The 18,096-nt window shown below is 40.8% G+C and overlaps 1 protein-coding gene across 3 annotated transcripts in view; it reads left to right on the top strand.

Moving 5' to 3' along the window:
* Nucleotides 1–2,967: 2,967 nt before the first annotated feature.
* The window catches only part of FILIP1 (filamin A interacting protein 1), a 172,290-nt gene continuing 157,161 nt past the window's right edge, over nt 2,968–18,096 (top strand). For all 3 annotated transcript variants that reach the window (XM_006089339.3, XM_023754287.1, XM_006089338.3), the window contains exon 1: nt 2,968–3,469. The gene's annotated coding sequence lies outside the window, so the exon portion shown is untranslated. The remainder of the gene's footprint in view (nt 3,470–18,096) is intronic.

Raw genomic sequence — 18,096 nt, 5'->3', positions numbered from 1 at the left:
GTAATTTAAAAAAGTTTCTCCTGGTGATTCTGAACTATCTCTCAGCCCAGTCACACTTCCACTTCCTGTCAGAACCCACTTTTGAGGAACTGGGAACAGATTGTTTCTAAAAGATCCATTAGCGTTCTAGAAGAGCCAGTTAATTTCACATAAGAACGCTTTCATCTTAATAGAAGCCTTTTTTTTTTTTTAAATGAAGGTTGGCCCAGACCCAGAAAGACTAAGAATCTGAACAAATGCAATTTTATATGTGAATAGTAGTAAATAAATTAAGAGGAAAAAATGAATGCTGTTAGTGTGGTGGCTGGTATGGGAAGAACTGGATTGAGCTGTTGGGGGTCAGCTATCCTCGAAGGTGAGGGTCATTTCTTTAAAAAGGACACACACACATACTCCTTGTGAAAAGTGGTAGCCTTCCCAGAGAGACATCAGGGTTATCTTGCACATAGGCCATTTATTGCAAGTATGCAACAGTTAAGATATTATTATTATTATTATTATTATTATTATTAAAAATATTTTTATTGATTTTAGAGAGGAAGGGAGAGGGAGAATCATCAATCAGCTGCCCCACTGGGGATCAAGCCCATACCCTGGGCATGTGCCCTGCCTAGGAATCAAACTATGACCTCCTGAGCCACATTGGCTGGGCAAGATATTATTAAATTCATGCCTTGAAATGTCTCCTTGATCCAACTTCAGTTTGCATCTTGAAAAAGGATGTTATCTTTAAACTGATAAATTGATCTCAGGAAGGGGGGGTGTCACCTTTATAATGGTGTTGGTGAGATTTTTGTAGGGCAATAATCTAGTGTGTTTACCAATGTTGGTGTTTGTGTGTGTGTTTGTGTGTGTCTCACTTCCTACTTTATCTGTGGCTAAAAGGATCTCTCTCAGTTCCTCATACTGTGAATTTCATATAAGTAACTAGAGGCCCAGTGCACGAATTTGTGCACTTTGAAAGGAACTGTGGGCTGTGGGGCTGTGGTAGACACAGGGGTGGGTCTCAGCCCATCCTCCGCGTCCCTGCCCAGCCCCTCCGCCTCGGCCCCCAGTCCCCGGTCTGCCGGCAGCCCTGATCCTGCCGCTGCCACTCCCATGTGCTGATAGCGCTGGCCCTGCTCACACCCGCTGATGGCGTGGAGTGATTGGGGCCAGTGCCAGCAGCGGGTGTGAGTGGCGGCTGCTGCCCTGATCACCTCTCAGGAGCAGGGGAAGGTGGAGAAGCCCTCAGGGATGATCAGGGCTGGCAGCCGCCGCTCGCACCCGCTGATGGTACTGAGTGATCAGGACTGGCGCTGGGCACCGGCAGCGGGTGCAAGTAGCAGCTCCGGCACTGGCTGCAGGTGCAAGCGGGGCTGGTGCTGGCAGCAGGTGCGAGCGCTGGGCGGGACCGTGGCACTTGGGAGCAAAGTATTTTCAGTAACCACTAGAGGCTTGCCCCAATGACAGCGACCAGTGCCCCCCTTGGTCTGGTGCCCCTGCTTACTTGCTCCACCATCCCATTGTGGCCAACGCCCACCATGTTCCACACACGCCCCCTGGTGGTCAGCGCATGTCATAGTGACTGGTTGTTTGGTTGTTCAGTTTTTCCAGTTGTTCTACTGTTTAGTCTATTTGCATATTAGCCTTTATTATTATATAGGACTAGAGGCCTGGTGCACGAATTCATGCACGGGTGGAGTCCCTCAGGGTGGCCTTTGGAGATTGGGCCCCAGCTCGTGCCCCCAGCCTCGCAGCCCCAGCTCGCGCCTCAAGCCTCACAGACCTGCAGCCTCGCCTGGCACCCCGCCTTGGCCTGGGCCACCCCCTCACCTGCTCCACCATCCTGCCGGTGGGGTGATCAGTTAGGGCTAGGCCCCCCACTTGGCTCCCTCAGCACCTGGGAGATGGGCAGTGGCCCCACCCCCTGACGCCGCTGCTGGTAACCGTCTGCGGGGAGATTGGCGGGGTGATCGGGACCCCGATTGCACCCGCCTTGGCCTTGTGCCGCCTGCTCACCTGCTCCACCATCAGCTGTGGTCCCGCTCTCGTTGGGGCCCATTGAACCCGGCATTGCCTCCACTGCCGCCTGCTGCCAGTGCCGCGTCCCCGATGCCCGCCATGGTCCGTGTCGCCCCCTGGTGGTCAGCACACATCATAGTGAGCAGTCGAACTCCCGGTCTCCCAGTCGAACTCCCAGTTGAACGACTGCCCCAGGGGACAATATTAGGCTTTAATTATATAGGATTAGTAAGACAGTTCCAAGAACTAGTTAAAACACATTTTCCCCCTGTGTCTTAATCTTGGCAGATTCACACTATTTTATTATATAGCATAAAGCAAATAAAATATCTTGAGACATTCTCCATGTTGTTCAGGGTAGCAGCGACCCTTCCCTGGTTTTGGAGGCTGGAGGGTTAATAAGGAGGCAAAGCTGTCAAGCCCCGTTTTCCGGGGGTGTTCTCCAGGTCTTACTTTGAATGAATGACCTGAGTGAGCGTCCTTCACTACACTTTACGCCTTTCCAAAAACAATGTTACAGGCATTCCTTTATGGTAACCTGGCTTTTATAACATCCAGGCATATAAGCCGGTCAAGTCTGATATGCCTGGGTAAGTCAGTCACCTAGCTATGAATATAACACATCAATATAAACAACGGTCTGGAAATAATCTCTTACTGTGAATGTTCCCAACAGTTGTGATACACTTTTACATAAGAGCTTTTTTTTTTCTTTTTTTTTAAATGTAGGAACAAATATCTCAGAAAGCCTAATGGAGAGGAATATGGTATTGGTAAAATGCTCTGCTTAAGACAACTGTGGCTGTTTGATTCTTTTCCGCTTGGAAAACCTAAGTCCCGACTCCCAGTCTGTCTTTAAGAGCTTCCACTAGTAATTCCCTCTGGGGAAGGAGCAGCAGCCCTTAAAAGGGACGGCCGGTTACCCGCAATCTTTCACGGGGCGAGCAGAGCTATATCCACTGATAACCCAGCTGCCGAGGAACCGAGCAGAGCCGGCTCCAAACTTCTCAGCTGTTGACAGGCTTGACTTGCTGAGAACACTGGTTAAATATAGCACGCGCAAGCCAGCGCCTCAACAAAGTCCCTGCCCTGCCGGTGTTGTGCAGGGAGCAGGAGACGAGAAACCTAATCTCGGAACCCAACAACACCTAGCAACAGTTGAAAAAACTTTTAAACAAAAGTCTGGGTGGGAGATCTACAACAGCCTCCAGTGTCTGCGGACCGGGGATTTCAGGGCGAAGAAGCTGCTCTCCCCTTCTCTCCACTCAGTTTCCTGCATGACTTCAGCTATTGGCTAGTCCCGGGAGAGCAAGTGGGAAAAGCTTTTCCCTCTGTATTCTTTTGGGCTGGATAGTTTTCCAGGACTCCAGTCTCTCTCTTGGGCTGTGGGACAAGCCACTGGGTTCTTCAAAGGATAAGCTACCTCTCTAAAGGACATCCCTTTGACTAAGCGAGCTGCCATCAGGTAAGAGCAAAATAAATAGTGACTTTTCATTCTGTAAAGAAATTTCTGCTCCAAGAGGAAGAGAGTTCTCCGTGATTCTGTGTTGCCTGTTTTCTTTGATTCTTACTGTTCCACGATGTGATAGCACATTTGGGCATTATGATAATCACTGGGAATTATTTTTAAAGAACTAGAAACACCGTGTCTTTCTCAGAATTGTACCGATTCCTTTTTAAACACGAAGATTATGATGTTTTAATGGCCATCAAAATGTTTCTGCCAAGTTATCATTCTTTGGCAGGTAACAAATATGACAAGGGACGATTTCACAGCTCCTTTCACAGTTAGGATGGCTAACCAATGGAAGGGGTATTTTCCCTAGAAGCAAAATAACTAGCTTCATTTATTGAAACGAACCGAACAGCTTGTGTGGTAAATGGGAAGGAAGTCCTACAGGGTGTTTGTCTGGCTGTACTTTTGACTTGCTGCTATCTGCTTTTCCCTTCGCCTGATTCTCTGATTACACCGGTACACCTTGTGCTGGCTCTGACCTCGTTACATCACAGCCACCCCAAGTGCTTCTGACTAGGCACAAAACATGCCTGGGTATTAAATCACTGCTTTTGCAGTTACAGAATACAAACTACTCAGGAGAATATTATTTGCGTGTTTTTTTTTAAAGAAAAAACAAATTGGGGAATTGCTTGTACATAGATAAAACAGATTTTGATTTTTAAAACTGAAGTTGAATCTATTAGAAAAAATAAAAAAATCCTTCCTTGAGTTGTACGAGTGTGTGTGTAGTGTATTTATCAAACAGTGAAGGAAGTCCTTCTTTCATCTGCTAGTATATTCTCTCCCCTTCCATGAATTGCCATGCATTTTTCTCAGAATTGATTAGAGTTGTCAATTTCATATTGAATCTAACAAAAATTATGTCTGTACATTGGTGATGTGGTTACAGTTGACACCTGTTATCTGTCATCGGTTGGATTTGTATAATAAGTTTGTTCCTTTAAAGGAACATAATTTGAATGAATATTCTAACCTAAGGATAATATCAAAGAAGATGCAGATGAATATTTTACAAGGAATTATTTGAGTCTATTTTGTCAATTTAAAGAAAGAATTTACCCAGGATCAGTTTTGAACACATTGTTGACAAATAAGAAGGTATCAAACTTTTCAGTAGTGGTTCCTATTTTAAGAAAAACTAATTAAAGCTTATATATCGTATGTTCAGGAAAATGAAATAGTACATACATTTAGTACATAGTATGTATTATGTTTCATAATTCCGATTAAATGACTACTTTAAAAAGTAATAAGCTAAATATTAGTAATAGTGTACAATGCACTCGGTACCTTGGGTATCAGAGAATGAAACTCCTGGTGCCTCAGTGGAGATGAAGTATCTTCTTCTTGAGTTTTGAAAAGTCAGAACGAAATGCTCTACATTTTTCTTGTTTTTATCTTAGGAAGGGTCACATTGTTGGCTTACAAATCTACATCTAAGGCCAAAATCCATGTCTTAAAAATATTATCTGAGGCAACGCAGTTTAAGATTGCAGAAGTTGCAAATCAGTCCCTACGATGTCATTTTATTTTATTAAAAAATGTATTGACTTCTTGGGATGGCATTGATCAATAAAATTATATATGTTTCAGGTGCATGTTTCTATAATACATCCTCTGTATATTGTGTTGTGTGTTCCCATCCCAAGTCAAATCTCCTTCCATCACCATGTATTCCTCCTATACCCTCTCCTTGCACCCCCTACCCCCTTTTCCCTCTGGTAATCACCATACTGTTGTTTGTGTCTATGAGATATTTTTTCTTAATCCCTTCACCTTTTTCACCTAGCCCTGTAACCCCTCTCCCCTCTGACAGCTGTCAGTCTGTTCTCTACTTATGAGTCTGTTTCTGTTTTGTTTCTTTGTTTATTTTGTTCATTTGATTCCACATGTGAGTGAAATCATATGGTGTTTCTCTTTCTCTGACTGGCTTATTTTACTTAGCATAATATTCTCCAGGTCCATCCATGCTGTGGAGAAGAGTAAGATTTCCTTCTTTTCTACGGCTAAGTAATATTCCATTGTGTAAATGTATCACAGCTTTTTTATCCACTCATCTACAGATGGATGCTTGGTCTGCTTCCAAATCTTGGCTATTGTAAATAATGTTGCAATGAACATAGGGATGCATATGTTTGAATTAGTGCTTTGGGTTTCTTCAGATATATTTCCAGAAGTGGAATCACTGGATCATAAGGCAGTTCAATTTTTAATTTTTTGAGATAACTCCATTTTGCTTTCCACAGTGGCTGCACCAATCTGTATTCCCACCTTCAGTGCAGGAGGATTCTCTTTTCTCCACAACACTTGTTGTTCGTTGATTTATTGACATAGCCATTCTGAGAGGTGTGAGGTGCTCTCATCATGGTTTTAACTTGAATCTCTCTGATGATTAGTGACGCTGAGTATTCTTTCCATATGTCTATTGGCCTTCTGTATGTCCTCTTTGGAGAAGTGACTATTTAAGTCCTTTGCCAACTTTTCAATTGGATTGTTTTTTTTGGGGGGGGTGTTGAGTTTTATGAGGTATGTATAAATTTTGGATAGTAACCCCTTATCAGATGTATCAACTAATCTACCATTAGTTCTAGGCATGTAATTTCTTGTGGATTCAGTAGAACAGTGTGTAGGTAACTGAGTGCAGCATTTGGCCCTGAGTGAAAGCCATGTTTCCTGATGAATTGACATGTGAGTATCATTTTTATGGCTGTAAGTTTGCCCTTGAGACTTAAAAGCAGCTCATGTTAGCCCATGTACTTTCCTCTAGTATGTGAACAATCAGACGCCACAAACCATTCAGATTCTGTTCTCCTGCTCATTCAAGTTCACATTTCTGTGTTATTTTGGAATCCTCCTATCCCCTTCACCATAAGAGTTGTTAGATCCCATTATCATGTCTCCCACCACACTAAGGCCTACTCACTTCACCCTCAGTCTGGATTGTAACACTGGTGTTCCCTTCCCACCCCTCATCCAAACCATCTTGCCCATGACCATGGGGTTAATTTTCCCAAAGCATTGCTATGCTTGTCTCCTTACTCTTCTGTTATCTTCTGGGACTCATTGTTGCTGTCAAACACCTAGGCTGGGTATTTTGAAAACCTTCTATCATCTGGCACGTACTTAACTTTTCTAGTCTCAGCTTCCACTACTCAACAAGTGTTTGTCTCTTTGCTTCAAATATTTCAGATTTGGGGCCATTCTCCAAACACACACACAGTGCACATTTCAGTGTTCTACCTCTGCCCATCTCATCCCCACATCTGGATTCACCACCTTTCCTGCAGAGGCCTTGTTTACTTTTAAAACCCAGATAAGTGTCTTCCACGTTCACAACGATTTCCAGGCTCATGCCTTTTAGAAGCGATGCTGTCTTAGTTTAGACAGTTTGGTGCGCTGCTAGAATTAGGGTACTTGGGAGCAGGGTTTGCCTTATTAAAGTTTTGTGAAGATGATTAGGTATGAAGCGTTGTCCTAAGCATCACCTGGCTTTGAAGCCCCATACACATTGTAGCTGTTTTATTAACATTTTTGGCTCTAGATTCATGGTGACGAATATGTAAGAAAGTATAGATAAGTGTAAAATCAAGAAAAGGAACTGTAATAATAGTTAAAAACTTTTTACCTCAGAAATTTCCTAGGAAAGTCTTCATAGTTTTCTTATGCTCAGAAAAGTTACAAGTAATTGTAATTGGGCTCATGGACCTGGTTGTGGAGATGATATATCTCTTGAGAATGAAATAGAAAGGGGGATATATAAAGACAGTATACATTCATGCCTGTCCTGTGTATGCACCTAGACTTTAAAAACTGTAATGCATATTCTTTACTTTTATCATCTTTTGGTACCAGATCCCATTAATTTATTTTATTTTTAAATATATATTTTTTATTGATTTCAGAGAGGAAGGGAAAGGGAGAGAGAGATAGAAATATCAATGATGAAGAGAATCATTGGTTGGCTGCCTCCTGCACGCCTCCTACTGGGAATCAAGCCCGCAACCCAGGCATATGCCCCTGACTGGAATCGAACCCGGGACCCTTCAGTCAGCAGGCTGATGCTTTATTCACTGAGCCAAACTGGCTAGGGCACCAGATCACATTTATAGTTACCTTTGGGACTATTTAAATTATGGCCCCTTCTATTTGATGGTCTTGATCAGGGGTCCTCAAACTTTAAACAGGGGGCCAGTTCACTGTCCCTCAGACTGTTGGAGGGCCGGACTATAGTTTAACAAAAAACTATGAACAAATTCCTATGCACACTGCACATATCTTATTTTGAAGTAAAAAAACAAAACGGGAACAAATACAATATTTGTATTTGCATGTGGCCCCCGGGCCATAGTTTGAGGACCCCTGGTCTTGATGAACTAGAATGGCCTTGAGCATTAAAATACTTAAATATCTTTTCTATTTTCCATAGATATTTAAAAAAACACATTTCTGAGTTTTATTTTATTATTATTATTTTTAAAAAATATGTTTTTATTGATTTCAGAGAGAGGAAGGGAGAGGAAGAGAGAGATAGGAATATCAAGGATGAGAGAGAATTTTTGATCGGCTGCCTCCTACATGCCCCCCCCCCCCCCCCAACCCAGGCATGTGCCCTAATGGAGAATTAAACCGTGACCTCCCTGGTTCATGGGTTGATGCTCAACCACTGAGCCACACCGGCCAGGCCTGAGGTTTATTTTTAATCAATCATGAAACCTATAGCTTTACTATGTGAGATAAAGCAAGAATCATGACTTTGAAGCAATTTTTTGTGTCCATCAAAAGAAAAGCATTATCTTTATATTTTAAGATGGCCAAGGAGGTTAAAATTATTCTAAATGGGTGTTCAGCAAAAATCACTATGGGGTTTTTCTAATGAAATTTGTGAAATATTGAATATATTCATTTAGCAGTGGTTTTCCTGTGGTTATAATTTTTACTTATTCCTTGAAAGTAAAACTTTGTGGTAAAATACACATTCTAAACTAATGCTAATTGTTTTTTTGGAAGATTAGTATTTCTTCATAAAACAGGCCCTAAGCAATGGGATTTTATAGAGTTTGTTTAATCCACATTTTCACTAATGTGTCTCATTTTATTTTTTTAAACACCTGGGTTTTAGAAAAGCAGTTTCATGGGAAGTGAGTGGGTAAACTTCAATTGAGATCTATTTCAGCAGAAAGATTTAAGAGAAAAAAAATGCTAGCAGCTTGTTAGAAAAGTGACATTAAAAGCCTGCAGTGTAAGTTTGTTTATGTATTAATTACTTTATATATATATATATATATATATATATATATATATATATATATATCAACAGAATAAATCTTGTTTCACCAAATCTGACTTGATGATATAGCAACAAGGACATGTTCATTGGTGTGGAGGAGGAGGTAGGAAGGCTAGTCTCATAGGCCTGGACTCAGATTTCAGCTCACTGTAACCCTGGGCAAAAATTACTCTGTATGCCTCACCTTCCTCATCTATAAAACAAGTATCATAACGCTATCTTCCTCATAGAGTTGTTTTGAAGGTTACATGAGTTAATAAAACTTAAAGTTGCCTGGTAGACTTTTCAATAAATTTGAGCTATTATGATTTTATTACCACACCATAAAAGTTGTTATCTGTTTATTTTAGTCTTCGTTGCACACAGAATTCTTGGATACAGATAATCTGTGAACTCAAGTTCATAGATCATAGCAAACAGAAGAATGTATTGTTTAAATTTGGAATCCTGTTTGGGACATACTTCGCTCCTGGGTACTCTAAGCAGACAGAGTTTGAATGCCAGCCAATAATTTAGTATGGGATTTATATTTCAAACCCTCCCTTATCACTCAGCAGTCTGCTGTCTCACAGAATCATTGTTAAAAAGGTTAAGAAATCACCAACAGCAAAAACTATACTATGGTTTCTATATTTGTTCTTGGAAATAAAGTGTGCCTATACATGGTGCTTGGGTGTCTCCTTTATAGCTGACTACACTGGGTGATATATGGCAATAGAGACTTCTTCCTCTATGGAGGAATACATTATTACATTTATCTCTCTTTATTTCTTCCCTTCGATGTTTTGTTTGTTTTACTAACCTAGTAACAGATAAAAATAAAAAGACCAAAAAAGGCCATCTCATGCTAGCTTCAACCTTACCAAAAGGAAATGAATTCTTGCTATTCATTGCCCTTAATCCTATTCATTCTTCTTAAACATGACAAGAAAGTATAATCCAAGATGAACAAAAAAGTGTTATATCATAAATATGTGTGTCTATATTATAGGGTGATGACTGTGCTGTATGTTTAATTTAACAAATGTATAGGAAGCATTCTTATAAGCGGGGAAGTGTCTTAGCAGCGTTAGTGCCAACAAATCTTACGCAGGGTAGTTACAGTTTAGACCTGTCTGTTCTGCTTTATTTTTCTCACTTGAAAGAATGAGTTTCTAAAAGATAAGGCAGACTGAGTTTTATAACTGTCATTCTCGAATGAAACCCCTGTTGTAGAAAGAAAGAAGGAGGGAAGGAAGGCGGGAGAGGGGAAAGGAAGGAAGGAAAAGAAAGAAATGAAGGAAACAGTTTTATTCCTGGCTTAACTAAATACATTTTAAAGGCTCTAGGCGGGCAAAAATATAGGAAGCATAAGGAAATGTATTGCATGATGTTCTTTCTCCTTAAATGGTCAGGCCTACTCTGCACTCTCAGAGAAGGGAAAAGGTTGCAGGCGGAATCCACTTTCCCTGTGGCAGTTTGATTTCAAAGGCCTGCAGTGAGTTGTGGAAGAACCTTAGAGAGAGGAAAGCAAAGCGAGTTGAGCAGCTATAGTTGGCTGTAGCCAGCTGATTGCAGAACTTGAGAAAGTCCCAGCAGAGAGATGAAGAAACACGACATTAACCAGCACCCCAGTCCCTGAGAGCTTTGTGTAAGCCACAGCAGCACTGATAAGTCAAAAGAAGGTTGGTGTTGCTTTTCCTTTTTGGGAAATAGTGTCCATGTTCATAATATGGGGTGATTTATGTGTTTCTGAGGTCTGTGAAAGGCAGACTAAAAAAATTTTTTAAAGTTAACACAGAGTTTATCTCAAGTGATCTGACTTTGAGTACTTAAGGTTCAGGGATTTTCTGTTTCTTTCTTGTTTAAATGCTGCCAACCTACTACCTTTACCAAAACATAGATGAAAATGATTATTGTTGCTTCACTAGCCAAAGACCTTATATGTCCACACTTGAAAACAGTCTTTTTTTTTTTGGTCTTGCAATCTCCCCAAGTTAATACGTTACCTGCTGCTTATCTTTGTAAGGAAAAGGTGTAAGAAAGCCATGAAATGGACATATTAGAGTTGGCCAAATGCATTCTTTAAAAAATGATTTGCTAAAGATTTAAAGCCAAAAGACAATCTGATTGAAAACAGTAGACTGCTGACATCACCAAGATAATCCAGTTATTGCCAACTTGCTTTGTTTATTTAAGACAGCTTTGCAAAAATAAGGTTTTCACACATGCCTACCCACCACACACACTCTCACACCCACACCCACACCCACACCCACACCCACACCCACACCCACACACTCTCTCTTTTTCTCTCTCACCCCCGATACAGTAATTGAGATCAATGACTTGTTTATTCTGGTATCTCTTTAATATACTTACGTCCTAAGTAACTCATTTGAGGGCCTGCTTCTTTGACTGAGGCACCACAGCATAACAGGAAAGGAAGAGGCATTGCTGAGTTCATAATGCTATTTCAGTGTGGCAGCCTAAGTGCATGAGGAAATGACACCATGGGCCTGTCTTTGGAGCCTTGCAGTTACTGTGACGACAACACACACTAATGGAAAACAAAGATGGTCTGCTTGCCAGGAGAGCCAGGAAGAGTTTTGCCAGCTCAGATTTTTCCTCGTTATTCTGTAAGTCTTGAAATGTGACCCTGGAGGTATTCAAGGCTCTTTGTGTTCGTTAACCGTTTAGTAAGTGACACATGCTTGAGGAGCAGCCTGGTATTTGGATGAGGGAGGGGCCTTCCACACGACTGTAATTTTCACATGCTGTCTTGATAGGTGTCATCTTCTGGTTTGGACACCACCAAACCAACTGCTTTGGTCACAGCCTGTTGTTGCTCTGGTCCGTAAGGAAGCCAGCTGCCTTGGTAGGGGCCCCTCCACCCTCAGTAACATATCTTCACCTTCTATATCCTGTTTATTCCACAGCTCATTGCCCAGTACACCGAATGTTCCTACTAATGACTGGGACTTCTGGAGCCCAATTATTACATAATAATATAATAGACAATATAATGGTAATAATAGTTACATATAATATATACTATTTACATAATACATATATTACAGAGTTATATAAAATTATTTAGTATGTATAAGCGATAATAATAGCTAGCATATGCTGGAGATTATACTGTACCAGGCACTGTGCCAAACACTTTACATGGATGATTTTATTTACTTTGCATAACAGCCCTATGAGGCACTATTTTTATCTCTGTTTCATGGATTAGAAAAACGAGTCTTAGAGATGGTTACTGCCCAGTGGTAGATGTGAAATTCAGACTCAATCAGCTTGACTTTATTTAGCCCATACTTTCAACCACTTTCTTGTACTGTAAGCAGTTGTTCAAGGAAGATCTCCACCCAGATGATGTGAGATGCTTTAGTGAAAAGTGTAGAATGTGACACTGCAGGGGATCAGCTGTCCCCACAGTCTGAAGAGATTCAAAGATCAAATAACAAAGAGATTCAGGGTCAAAAGGCAAATGTGGGCTCTCCTCCAGGGTTCCAAAGTGGCCCCACAAGCTTCAGTGGCCAGTGGAGTTGGGCAACTGAGAAAGAGCTACGCCTGGGGCACCGGATTGCAGAAGCTATTCTTCCAGTTATTGATGGGGCAATGTGGTTCTTGGTTTGCACGTTGCTGACTTGGTTCTTGGTTTCCACATTGATTCCCTGGGAGAGGACGCCATGGAGCATTTGAATTTATGAGCGATTATGGCCACTGTTGTAGCTAGATCATTTGATACCACTGGGGTTTTGATCTGTTGCTCCTGTTGACAACGTAGAACCCCACCTTCTATTGTAACATTTGAAATGCTTTGCAGATCTCTGCCTTGGTCCTAAGCATTCAGTTTGTTAAGTAGGCTCAAGAAGGAGTCCTATAGAATACTGATTCCAGCTATTGGTAGCAATATTCCTTGAAGTAGCCTATGGTGGTGTATATATATGGGTTGGAGCAGGCAGTGAGGTAGGGGACAGAAGGTCTCATTCCAGATAAGAGCTCTTACTGGCTCCCAATGACTTTATTTAGGCAGCGCGTTGTCAATCTGGCAGCATGTTGTTCCTTAAAACAACAACAACACCAACAACCAAAAAACAAAAACAAAATAAACAACCCCCTCTCCGCCCCCCACACACAAAACAGAGCTTGCTATAATTTAAGGAAAATTACCTGATACTTTTCAGCCAGTGGTTTGCTCCTGTGGAGTAATAGCATGAGGTATTTTATTTAATTATTTTATCATTATTAACCAAGAGTTACCTTTGGATATAATTGGAATTTTTGAGTTTCTATTTACACTTACGGCATTTAACTTTTGCAAGTTTCTGGAGTAAAAGAGCAATTCTAATAAAATTTTGATGGAGCAGATAATGCTCTGCTTTTTCTTATGTCAGTGGCCATAAATACTCTACTTTTCCAGTGTATTGAATATCTCAGGTGGTGGGATTGAATATCCCAGGAAGATGAATTTTTCATGTGACGTGAACACATAACAAAATGAATCTCTACCCTCTGAGAAATTCTGTTCCAAGAATTGAAAACAGAATCCTGTCACAACTATACTAGCATACCCGCCAATTCTCCCAACACACTTACACACTCGTTACTAGTCTATGCAAGGATTTGTACCACTACTTACCTGACAGGCTGAATGTCTTCCTGAAGCAAAAACACTCTTTGCTCTGTAGCATAGACTTATTTAAACCAAAATAAAGGTAGTGATGTATTCATCAAGGCTGTCTGTTTCTTTCACATGATCTCTCCTGATTTTCTTACAACAAATATACTCAGAATTTCCATTTTGTCTTCTTCTGTCTTCATGTAAAAAGGTGTAATAGTATCAAAGGAGGGAAAGAATTAGTGCTGTATCCTTTGGAGACAAAGGGCTTGACTAGTTGGCTTCTGGAAGTATATTTTTTTCTCTTCAGTTATTCGAAATTTCTCTTGGCAACAAAACTTAGTAAAAATTTCCACATTAATATTAGCTAATGCCTATTAAATGGAAGATATTAACAGTTTATCATATTCATTCAAAGATCACCAAAGGCATTCTATAAGTGCTCTTAGTTCTCTTAACACCTCTGTACCTGGACTAATTTCAAGGAGGAATGGAGGCTCTGAGTCTCACACTGTTGATAATCATAGAGTTTTGGTCCTACTAGAGCTATCCAAACCCATCAGGGAACTGAGAAGGGGGAAATCTCTAGACTCTGAGCTCACACGGAGCTCTCAGATCATTTAGTCTTGAAGGTCTCAACACTTCCTGTGCATCAGATTTACCTGGGATGCTTTAAAAATGCAGATGCCTGGGCTGTGCCCCAGAAGTTCTGATTCAAGTTAGCCTGAGTAGGTACCCAAGTAGTGGTCTATTTTAGGAAGCTTTTATGTGATTTTAATGTGCATCTAGCGTTGAGAATCAGTTATCTAGTGCAATCTTATCATTTTAAAGAAGACAGTACTAGGAGGAGGGAATGGAAATCAATTGGCAGAAGTTACAAAGGCCTCTGAGTCTTAGGCCATTATCCTTTCTATCACATGATCATAATAAACAACAAAGTAGCCAATATTTAATGAACGCCTTCTGTGTATTAGGTACTGACAACCCAATGAAAAACATCGATCAGCTGCCTCCTGCACATCTCCTACTGGGGATGTGCCCGAAACCCAGGTACATGCCCTTGACCGGAATCGAACCCGGGACCCCCCAGTCCGCAGGCCGACGCTCTATCCACTGAGCCAAACCGGTTTCGGCTGGAGGCAACTCTTGAGTATATAAGGTATTGAATGGCAGCTGTTCCCCTGTTTCAGCACCATGGGTCTTGTGGCATCTGGCCCTGGTGCTCTGAATTCCCATAACTGGGTTATCTGCTTGCCTAGAGAATGGGTCCTTGCCTTCTTTTCTATTTTCTGAATAAGTGGGCCAGTTGGAAGCAACCTGTTTTCTTAGAGATTGCTCAAAGGTGCTTCATTTTCCCCAGTGACATTGTTTCTTATGTCCTGGCTTTCCTTTCCCTTGTGGACTGATATAATAGTTTCTGCCTTACTTTGGGGGGATATATATATATATATATATATATATATATATATATATATATTTACCTTTCCATGGAAAGTCTGTGAACTTTACTCTCCTATTTAGAACCTTGGCTCTCCCCCTAGTCCTGTGAGTTTGGCTGGGTTCATATTTTCCCTGGGATTCCCCTGTCTGGGCTTTCATACCAGCCCTAACTTTCATGATATTAGCAACAACAGGAAGGGATTAATCACTTTGCTTCTCCTCTAACTGCAGGTGTGTTGGAAACAAGCTGGTCTGTTCCATGGAACTGACTGGCCGGGGGGGGGGGGGGGGGAGGTCAATGTACTCTGAAGACCTGTAAAGTCTACATTTTTAGGTAGCAGGTGTAGAATTAATTTTCTGATTGAGTCTCTAAGTCTGAAGTTCTACAGAGCAGGCTTTTTCACACCTAGGGGAAAGTCTCGATGCATTTTCTAGTTACATGAACTATACTAAGATGAAAATCACCAATGGCAAATACTGTAGCACAGATTTTTCTAAGCAGTAGAAACTAAACAAAAAGTGAGAGATTATTATAATTATTCTATAATAAATATTTACATGTAAATTCAGAATTTAACATGATAAATAGATGCGGGTATGCCTTGGGACTATTTTAAAAACCACATTGCACAAAACAGATGCTCAGTAAGTCAGGGGTCTTGTGGCATCTGGTCTTGGTGCTCCGAGTTCCCACCAAGTGGGTTATCTGCTTGACTAAAGATTGGGATTCATTTGTTAAATCGAATCCATTAAATGTCCTGGAATTGAGAAAGTAAACACTGTTAACTGGTTTTTATTGATTTGACTGAGCATAATTTAAAAATAAATAAATATGGGAAAAATAATCAGTGACCATAAGTGATTATTTATCTGCCTCTCAATATTCTGAAACCTTTAATGGTCACATATTGCTTTTATAACAATACAAATTAAAAATCAACAAGCATTTTAAATGTTCATTAGAGAATCAGAGAATAACCACTGCACAGCTAAGTGAGTGAAAGCTGGGCTCGGTAGCGATGATTGGCAGGATAAACATACATTTCCAATAGCAGACTAGAACTTTCACTTTAAATACAGTGGCATAAACCATAACTATTGACACAGTCTAATTGCAAATATTTGTCCCTCATCTTTTCACTCATGCGCACCACAAAACTCATGAAAGGAACACATCCAGCTCTTATTGTGGTTTTTTAGTTGGAAATGTTCTCATCCTCTGAAATCTATTTTGGAGTTAGGATTGCTCCACTCCCCTACAAGTGGTAAAGCAACAGCTGCCATTTAATTAATGTTTCTGCTGACAGCCCCAGCTGATGAATCCCATAGAAGTTCCCTATCAGCCTCACCACTACCAACATTATCCCCCCAAAGGAAATATTGATTATAGTTGCTTGATTTTGCCTTTTTTCACTTTCTTTCCCGCATCAATTCCTCCAAATTCCAGTGATGCTGTTATTTACATCACTATTCACATCTTCCAGAGAATCAAGTCCCAGTGGAACACATGTGTTCCTGGTGATGTATTGTGATGGAATCTCACCAAAATGAACACGTGAAATGCTGAGCTCAAACGGAGGAGAGAACAAGGGGGAAAACCAGATGAAAGCAACTTGTGGTTTCTCGGAAAGCAAAGAATTTTGACCTTTTGAGGGAGAGATTTGAGAAAAAACAGAGTTCTAGTTTTTCCATGTAGTATGAATGTATGGTTAAAATCCCACAATTTGATTTATATTTGGATTATTATGTCAATCTGTTTCCAGACACTTTCATAGGAGTTGGACTTCAACTACAATTGTGTGAGGAGTTGAAAGGATTTGAGCTGTGTGGAAGCAACCGATTATAGAGTGAGATCCTCGTAATCTGCTCATCTTGAAGAACATGCTGGGCTCAATCAGTCAAGCCCCATTCATGTAGCTGGAGTGGGGCTGAACTGGGAGCAGGTAGAACACAAGATTCAAATGGTATGGCATTAGATGACAAAGAATGGTCCAAGTTAGCAGCTGGCATCTGAGAGTCTAACATGAGGTTTGGGGGTATCTTGCCAGACAGATGGAGCATGGATGTTTGGCACAGGCAGGGAGCCAGGGTTTGGGCAATCCAGTCAGCAGGACCAGGAAGGAGAGCAGGGAAGTGGGATTCAGAGACAAGATAGTTCTGGAGGAAGAAGACTTCTAGAGACTGTGTGTGAGATGCTGAAATTATAATGCGCTATCAAAACAACTAAGATGGTGCTAAATCTGAGAGCACTGGGCCAGAACGCTTTGTGTCCCTCCTGCTTCACATTTAGTATGCAGCATTCACCCATTCACTAAATACTTATTGAGATCCATGTGTGTCTGGTACCGAGCTAGAGATTGGAATTCAATGCCATGTGACTAGATAATACTGTACATGATATTGTGGGAGCACTCACCTGGTTTTGGGTGGTCAGTGATTGGGTCACAGATCATAGTTGGGATGAAGTGACTCTTGCTGTGGGCACAGCGGACTGTAGAAATTGAAATTGAGATAGAGACTGACAAACAGGGCCTATGGGAATGAAACAGAAATGAATGTGATTGAAAGGCTCAGGTATCTGATTTGTTACAAGCCCACATAGCTTTAACAATGGTGAGGAATTTGTGAATTGCATTATTTCTACCCACATGAAAATTTTAATGTTTTTAAGAATAATGTGATGAAGAGGATGTGCTATATACATATATTTTCATCATACTTAAATCTGCAGTGGCCATAATGAGCCAGCCAAATATATATCTTGTGGGTTAGAAAATTCCTGATCCTCAACACCACCCGTACTCTGAGTATTTTTCAAAAACAGTGACCACTCTTAATATGTCTAAAAGGGGGTGATAAATACTTCCTATAAAATTATTTGCTTTAGGGTTTTTAGAAGTTTGTGCACTTTAAAAAATACTTACATATGTGCAACACTTCACTTTAAGTGCCTAATTGCTGCTGGAGCAAGAAACCTGTGTAAATAGCCAGGAAAGTTTTGAAGCACAAGTCGGAAGCATTGCCTTACCCCATATTAAAAGGAATTTTGAAATCAGACTCATTGAAACACTTTGATAGTGATGTCAGAATCAGCTCACATCAGATGAGGAGATCATGGAAAAATAGAAAGAAGCCCAGAAAAATAGACACCTACAGAATAGAATTTAGTGTTAGGAAGGAGACACTTCAAATCAGAGGAGAAAACATGGATTTTTCGATTCATGAGGTTGAAAT

This window comes from Myotis lucifugus, unplaced genomic scaffold (assembly GCF_000147115.1).
Source record: "Myotis lucifugus unplaced genomic scaffold, Myoluc2.0 scaffold_59, whole genome shotgun sequence".
Classification (NCBI taxonomy): Eukaryota; Metazoa; Chordata; class Mammalia; order Chiroptera; family Vespertilionidae; genus Myotis; species Myotis lucifugus.
The sequence above is the reverse complement of the archived record's forward strand: the minus strand, read 5'-3'. Positions and strand labels throughout refer to the sequence as shown.